Source organism: Vanellus vanellus (genome assembly GCF_965231255.1).
Source record: "Vanellus vanellus genome assembly, chromosome: 5".
In the NCBI taxonomy this organism is placed as follows: Eukaryota; Metazoa; Chordata; class Aves; order Charadriiformes; family Charadriidae; genus Vanellus; species Vanellus vanellus.
In genome coordinates this window covers 50550729-50557763 of record NC_138910.1, presented here as the reverse complement: position 1 = coordinate 50557763, position 7035 = coordinate 50550729, and positions in this window count along the sequence as shown.

The window sequence follows — 7035 nt, the reverse complement described above, 5'->3', positions numbered from 1 at the left end:
GCTCAGGAGCTGGGTTGGCTCGGTAAACAGGCCTGCCCACCAACATGCTTAGCCCTTGTAGATGTTAGTCACCAGGAAGGTGGTTCTCTGGCAAATCTCATTAATTTGTTTGATGATAGAGCTTAGAGTCTCACAGTGGGGTTTCTGTTTTGCTGGACACTGTGCATATGTTTGGGGCTCAGCCATCTCCCTTGAAGGACCATAAACATAAGACAAGGTGAAAGGTAGTAGACCACTGTCAAACAGTCACCCTTGTCCATCTCACCAGCCCTATACTGCCTCTGGAGTTTTGTCTCATCCTTTCAGGGTAAGAAGGGGACAGGGGTGGTATTCTCTTTTTCCCTTGGTAGCTGCTGCCACAGGCAAAATGGCAGAAGGTCTCAGAAAAATAGTGCACCTTTAGAATGGAGGTTGTTGCTGGTGAGAAGGGAGGGAGTGTGGTTGGAGCATGTTGCTAAAGAAGGGTCCTGGGCATTGAAGGAGGGGAGAAAGTGCAAGAAGGTGGTTGTACCTTCATGCCTAGTGGAGAAGGTGACACAGAAGAGCTTGATTGTGGAAGCTGCTGGATGAAGTTGTGCGTGCAAACACACAGACAAGTGCTGGGCCACATCAAGGTCAGACTTGGCTTTCTTCCTTTTCCTGGGCTTTGGCTTGAGTTGAATGCATCTCTGTGTGTTGAACTCACTGTCACAAAGCAGGCAGTGCATTGACCTCAGCCCTGAATTACATGTGTTCCCTTCCTTTTGATCCATGTCTGTGGTCATGTGGGGTGATCTCAAGGACCTTTTTGGTGCCCAGGCAGTGCTGAACTTCCATGGCAGGTTATGGGGGAGGTTGCCGCGTGTCCTTCCTGGATGAGACAGTGCCTTCGTGCCTCTGTGAGCACTACGTCCTCTCTCCAGGCTTCTTCAGGTCACTGCAGCCCCTCCAGCTGTCTCGGGATGGGGTGCCTCATGCCCCAGGCTTGTGGAGGCAGCCAGATGTTCCCTTCTCCCCACGTCCTTAGACGTCTGCTTTTGTCTGCATGGTTTCCCAGTAACGTGGATGTTTCCAGTCAGTTTATCAAGCTAGGCTGGGATATTGTGTGGGCTGCAGTGGTGTTTCATAGCATCTGGCCTCCAAAGAACCAGAGCCTTGAGCCCATCAGGAAATCAGGATTACTTCAAATGTACGTCAGCAACAGCTCCTATCTGTGAAATGCATGGCCTCCACCTTACTCCCTGCCCCCCACCTCCTCTTGCTAGTCTCACCAGCAAGCTGTCTTCCAGTCTCTAGCTGTCTTCCAGCCTTACTTGTCCAGGTGACCACTTGTGGAATTCTAGCAGAGGATTGGAGATGCTCCGTGTACCTTCTCTGTCCTCCAAACCTCTGCTAGGGGGTCAGAAAGACTCAGCAAATAGCTGGTGGCTGTCCTGGATTTAGTGTTTCTTAAGCGTGTCTCCTAGTTCAGCTTTGGTGGGAAACTCCCAAGAGATCCTCCACTCCCTGGGATGAAGCTGGGGTCTCTCCTCCTTTCCCTTTTCCCCTTTATGTTCTACATAAACATACTCTCTCCTACTCTGTGGAGTCCCCTTCCCTGGAGATTTTCAAGACCCGCCTGGATGCAGTCCTGAGTAATGTGCTCTAGGCAATCCTGCTTTAGCAGGGGAGTTGGACTAGATGATCTCTAGAGGTCCCTTCCAACTCTGATAATTCTGTGATTCTGTGATTCTGTGAAAATCTGAACTCCTTGAGGCAGAGCCTCAAAACTCAGTAGTAACATCCTGGTGCATGGAGGCTTGTTGTTAGGGATGAGGCTCCCACCATCTCCTCTGCCCAGGGTTGCTTCATTCCCACGTCACTGATTGGGACCAGCAGGCTTGGACTTATGTCTCACCTTCCTCTCGAGCCCAGCTGTGGTGATGCCGCTTTGTCTCCATTTCCAGATGTGAAATTTCCGGACCCAGTTTGCACAGACCATCTGACATCTGTTGTGATGGTTTGTGTGAGGACTACATAAAATTCCCTATGTGACAGACTGGAGTCATCACACAGCCACTGCCATCACCAAGGCTGAACATTGCTATCGCTGCTCATTGCCTCAGTAAGGAGACCAAGGACCATCCAGAACATGGGGTGGAAGCTGCCTCCTTGAACCCCACAAGGGAGAGGTGCATTGGTATGGAGCAGCCAGAACTGCCACTGAATTGCCCAAATGTTACCATTTGCTGTGTGAATCTACAAGCCAGAGGGTTAATTCCACCCTCTGGAAATGCTGGAGTGCTTAGGATGGGATGACGCAAGTGGTTGATGAAGTGTTTGTAGCTCGCACTACTTGGAAAGAGACATTTAGGCAGCTGCAGTGGGTTGTGGTGATGACAAATCTTGGAAAGCAGACCTCCTGTTTGATTGTCTGCGAGGGCGAAGCATCCAGACTGGCGGTGACAGGACAAATCACTTGCAGATGACATTATTTAGCCAGCAGACGGAGTGTTTGTTTGACTGTTGCTGATGCTCCTTTGAAGTCCTGGATGTGGACCCACGTGACTGACTCTACCATGTCCCTCCTCCTCCTCGCGGCCATGCCACCTTCTGGTTCTGCCGGCTTGGGACGTGCTCGCCTCCCTTCTCAGAGACACTGGCTGCTGGACTGAGGGAAGCAAGGGTGCGTGCAGCTAACTTGTCTGGGGTTATGAATATGAGTCGCTCCTTCCCAGTCCAAGAAGGGCTGCTGAGAGCCCTGGACATTGCATAAGGCGAAGAAATGGAGGGAAAGGCAAGTCATTTTCTAGCAAGTAATAAGTGAAAGTAGGATTTGATGAAAAGACTAGTGAAGTCTGGTGATGTCTGTGGGCTTTGGGCCAAAATACGTAGAATCACATTCAACATTCCTGTTACGGTACCTGTGATGCTGGAGGAAGAGAGGCAATCACAGCATCTCACCTAGGTTTCTAGGTGTGGGGACTAAGAGAATTGAGAGGTCTGCTACCTTCCAACAGCTGGAAGACCTGGCCAGTTTGGATGGCTATTTTCAGAGTCAGCACTGTGCTAAGCACTTGCACCTCTCTGCTGTGGTCTGGATGTGAGCCCCAGGGCTGCAGGTGTCACATGGCTGCAGAGCTGCACAAACTCTTGGTGGCTCCAGACTGGTCCCTCGGAGCTGTAGCCACCTGAAGCTGGCTAGTGAGGGGTGAGCTGTGCATGACCTTGTGCACTGTGATGGACCTCTTGATGGTTTCCTTTCCAGGAAAGCCAAGGTTGGCTCTGGCTGGGCCTGGAATAAATTCATTCCTCTCCAAGCAGCTTTCTCCTGGTGGACCTGGCCTAGAGGAAGGTGTGGAGGAACTGTGGGTGTCACTCTGTGGTCTGTATACACACCCTTTAGCTGTCAAACCAGGCACAACACAACTGTGTGCTTCACACACAACCCCTGCTTATCCAAGCAAGAGTGTGACAAAGAGTTTTTTTTTCTCCAGCATCATGATTTGTGGCTCCACTGCCTGCTCTGTGCTGAATAGATGCTGAGTTACAGCCACTAAGGGGATGTATCTTCTCTTCCCTGTGTATACCAACCCACAAACTGACCTTGAAACTGGCTAGGAAGCTTAGCCCAGCTTCTAAGACACTTAAACTTTTGTCTGGGTTTCCGAGCACATGCAATACTCACCTGCAAGACACTTCATTTGAACCCATTACCTCCACATTTGCCAGATTCCCTGTAGATGACCCAAAGTGCTAGACCAGTTTAAAATGAGCATAATGTATTTTATCTGAACAAACTGTTTTTCTTGATAAAAGCATTAGAAACACAATATTAAGAGGAAAAAAGTGAAAAGAAGAGAACACAATTGAGGTCATATTTGGCCAGGATCCTCTACGCTCTTACAATATCTCATCCAACACGAGGGGTTGGTAATTTAGCACTTTTCTTGCTACCAGAAAAAGCCCACGCTGAGGCTGTGTAGCCCTAGGAGTACTGCATGTCTGTCTTCTGCTGAAGATGGATTCCTCCTGGACCTCTTCTCCGTCTGTCACCCGATCTTCTCTCCTGGCTTCCATGGCTGGGTTGTGGCTCTTTACCAAACGCTACTGCCATGACTTGCCTTTCCTCATTTTGCTCTCTGCAATTGGAAGATGCGAAATGCACGTGCAAATAACTGGGGAGCTCCGCCACACACCCTGCTCTCTCAGACCTTTTTTGGATCAAACCTATGCTGTATGCCTCAGTACACTCTTTTTAGTTTGCACACTGTCCATTGAGACATGTTTCCCAAACTGCTACTGAACATTAAAAGTCATGTATCAGGAGGGCCATTTATTGTACTTATATCTTATGATACTGCATCTTATGAGGATCATAATGTTTATATCACCTTCAGCCTTCCCTGCAGACCCCCACAAGACTAGTGCAGTTGACTGGCATGATATTTTTAGTGGTTTTTTTCATTCCCTAAATCTCCTTCCTTCCCTTCTTTGGGGCAGTCCTGCTGCCACACTGGTTTGGGCAGTTGCTGCCTACCTCATCCCATGCTCCCCTCTGCATCCTACATGCATTTTGGAGCACAGCTTTAATCTATCACACACTTGTGTTCAGCGACCTCTCCGCATGGTCACCTTTCCACTCCATCACGTCCCACTCTGCCATGTGACAGCAAGAGAGCAGTGCTCCTGGCATGCCCACCTTTTCCCTGCCCTGCCATGTCAATGGAGGTGTCATACGCCAAGCCACGAGTGACCAGCTCAGTTCCCAGATATGCAACACATGCACTTCATGGAGAGGATACACATGGTGACACTGCTCTGGGCTGGACACACATGCCATGCCTGATGCCTTCTAGCATTTCTCCCTACTGCCTGCAGTGCTGTTGGCTCCCACTTTCCCATCCTGTTATATTTAGGATCCAGTAGCTGCAGCAGTGACTGGTGATGCCATTTGAGTCATTCATGATGTCTGTCCCAAAGGGCGTTGGGGGTTTCACAGCTACAACTGTGACTGTCTGCTCACTAAGCCCTCAGCAAACCTGGCCTTGTTGTGGGGATGATACAGGGTGGAAGAAGAAGAGGGGACAGGGCAGGAAAGTGTGAGTCCCAAGACCAGTGCAGCAGGTCCAGCACCACCGTGGTAGTGTGGGCGCCTGTGACCCAGGTAGGGGCTGCTCCTGCATGCATTTAGACTTGCAGTGCTACCATGGGGCTAGTGTGTCCTCCCAGTCCCACTGTCCCTCCTCATCCTGGCAGGGTCAGGCTCTGCTTGTCTGCTCTCCTCAATGCCCAACTCTTGCATTGTCTCTTCTCTGTCCAGGAGCTCCCATGGTGTCCTTAACCATCTTTACTTTTCTCTCCTCATATGCTCCTCCTGCCCTTCCTGCCAACCCCTCATGTTGTCTCCATTGCCCCGGATGCCCCCTCGCTGTCTGTCTCCCCTGTCATCTCCCCCTGCCTGCCCTTGCTGCAGGAAAGCTGGCCTCATCCTCTCGCAACTGGGGGACCTCAGCAGCTGGTGCAATGGCCTCCTGCAAGAGCCCAAGATAAGCCTCCAGCGCTCATCTCTCAAGTACCTTGCCTGCCGCTACAGTGAGATCAAGCCCTACGGGCTCGACTGGTCAGAGCTCAGCCGGGACCTCAAGAAGACTTGCGAGGAGCAGACACTGAGTGTCCTTTACAATGACTATGGTGACAAGGACTTCTGAGTGTTGCAGGCACCTGCTCTCACACTGGCCTTCCCACGGGCGTTTGTGAGGGTTTTATACATGGACCCATGGTGGGGGGAGGGTGTCGCTGATGTTTCTGGAGGCAAAAATTTGGACTGGGGAGTGAAACCAGCTGCTCTGTGCAGGACTGACTCAGTATTAGTTTCTTCTTTGACTTGGCCAAAAGCCTTTCTAGTTAGAAGTCTTGTGGGACCCAGTTTTCTTGGTTTTGTTTTATTCATTTTGCCAAGAGGTTCCTCAGCATCAGTGGAGGGGGCAGGTTGGAAGGGCACAGCCCTATCTGCCTGCCCCATCCCTGTCCTGGCTGTGGGGACCATCCTCGAGGGTGAGGGACACTGGACACGGGAGAAACAAAGTGACACAGGCGTGAAGGGACAGCAAGTAATGCAGGGTTGGGAAAATGGAGGCAGGGCATGCAGGTCAGGTTGAGATGCTAGTGGTTATGGCTAGAGCAAAACAGCTACTGGGCAGCCAGGAGGGATAGGTTGGGATTATTTTTTTTTGCAATTGTAAAGCATGAAGTCTGGACAAGACCTGGCTGATCGATGGTGCCATTGCAGAACGGGACTGGGGCATCATCGCCTGGGGCAAGGGAAGAAGGGTGTTAGTGACCCCCATCTCCTCAGGTTCTTCTGTGAAGGTCAAAGCCCACATTTGTTCCAGGATGCAAAGTCCTCCAGAGCAAAGGCAGCTTGGCCTCAGGGCCAGTGGTCAGCTGGACAACATGGTCTTTCTTCTTCTGGGACTAAATTCCTTGGAAGTCAACTTAAAAATCCCTTCTTTGTTTTTTTTTTTACCCACCATAATGGTGACTTCGAAGCAATGTCAAACTGCCACTCAGGAGAGCCCCAGCCAAGATAGCAGCAGCCAGATGGCACATTTGAGGCTGCCTTCTGCACCAGCTGCCCTGTAACCATGGGGTGGCCCAACTTCTGCATGGCAAGGGGAGCAGGGTGTAGTGTATCCTGATGTGGTGGTGCAGGATGGTCCCGGAGGTCCTGGTCCTGTAGAGGGCTCAGTGACGTGGCATGACTTCTGGGGGCATTGCTTGCCCATGTTCAGGCTCACATCTGCAGCTCTCACTGGTGACTGTTTTTGTTTTTTTTTTAAACCAGAGAACTGAGGTTGTCCTGGGACACTGGGCTCAGTTCAGAGCAAACTGTTCCCAAAACCCCTGTTACCACTGATGGTGCTGGAGGCAGCAAATGGCTTCCTTTTAGATTCAGCTTCCAGCCTTGTTTGCAGAGGAAGCATCTCTGGACTTGCCAGCTGTGCACCTTTGATCTGGACAAGCCAGGAGCCCTACAGTGGGATTTTTACGATGCCTCTTCAGAAAAAAAATTTC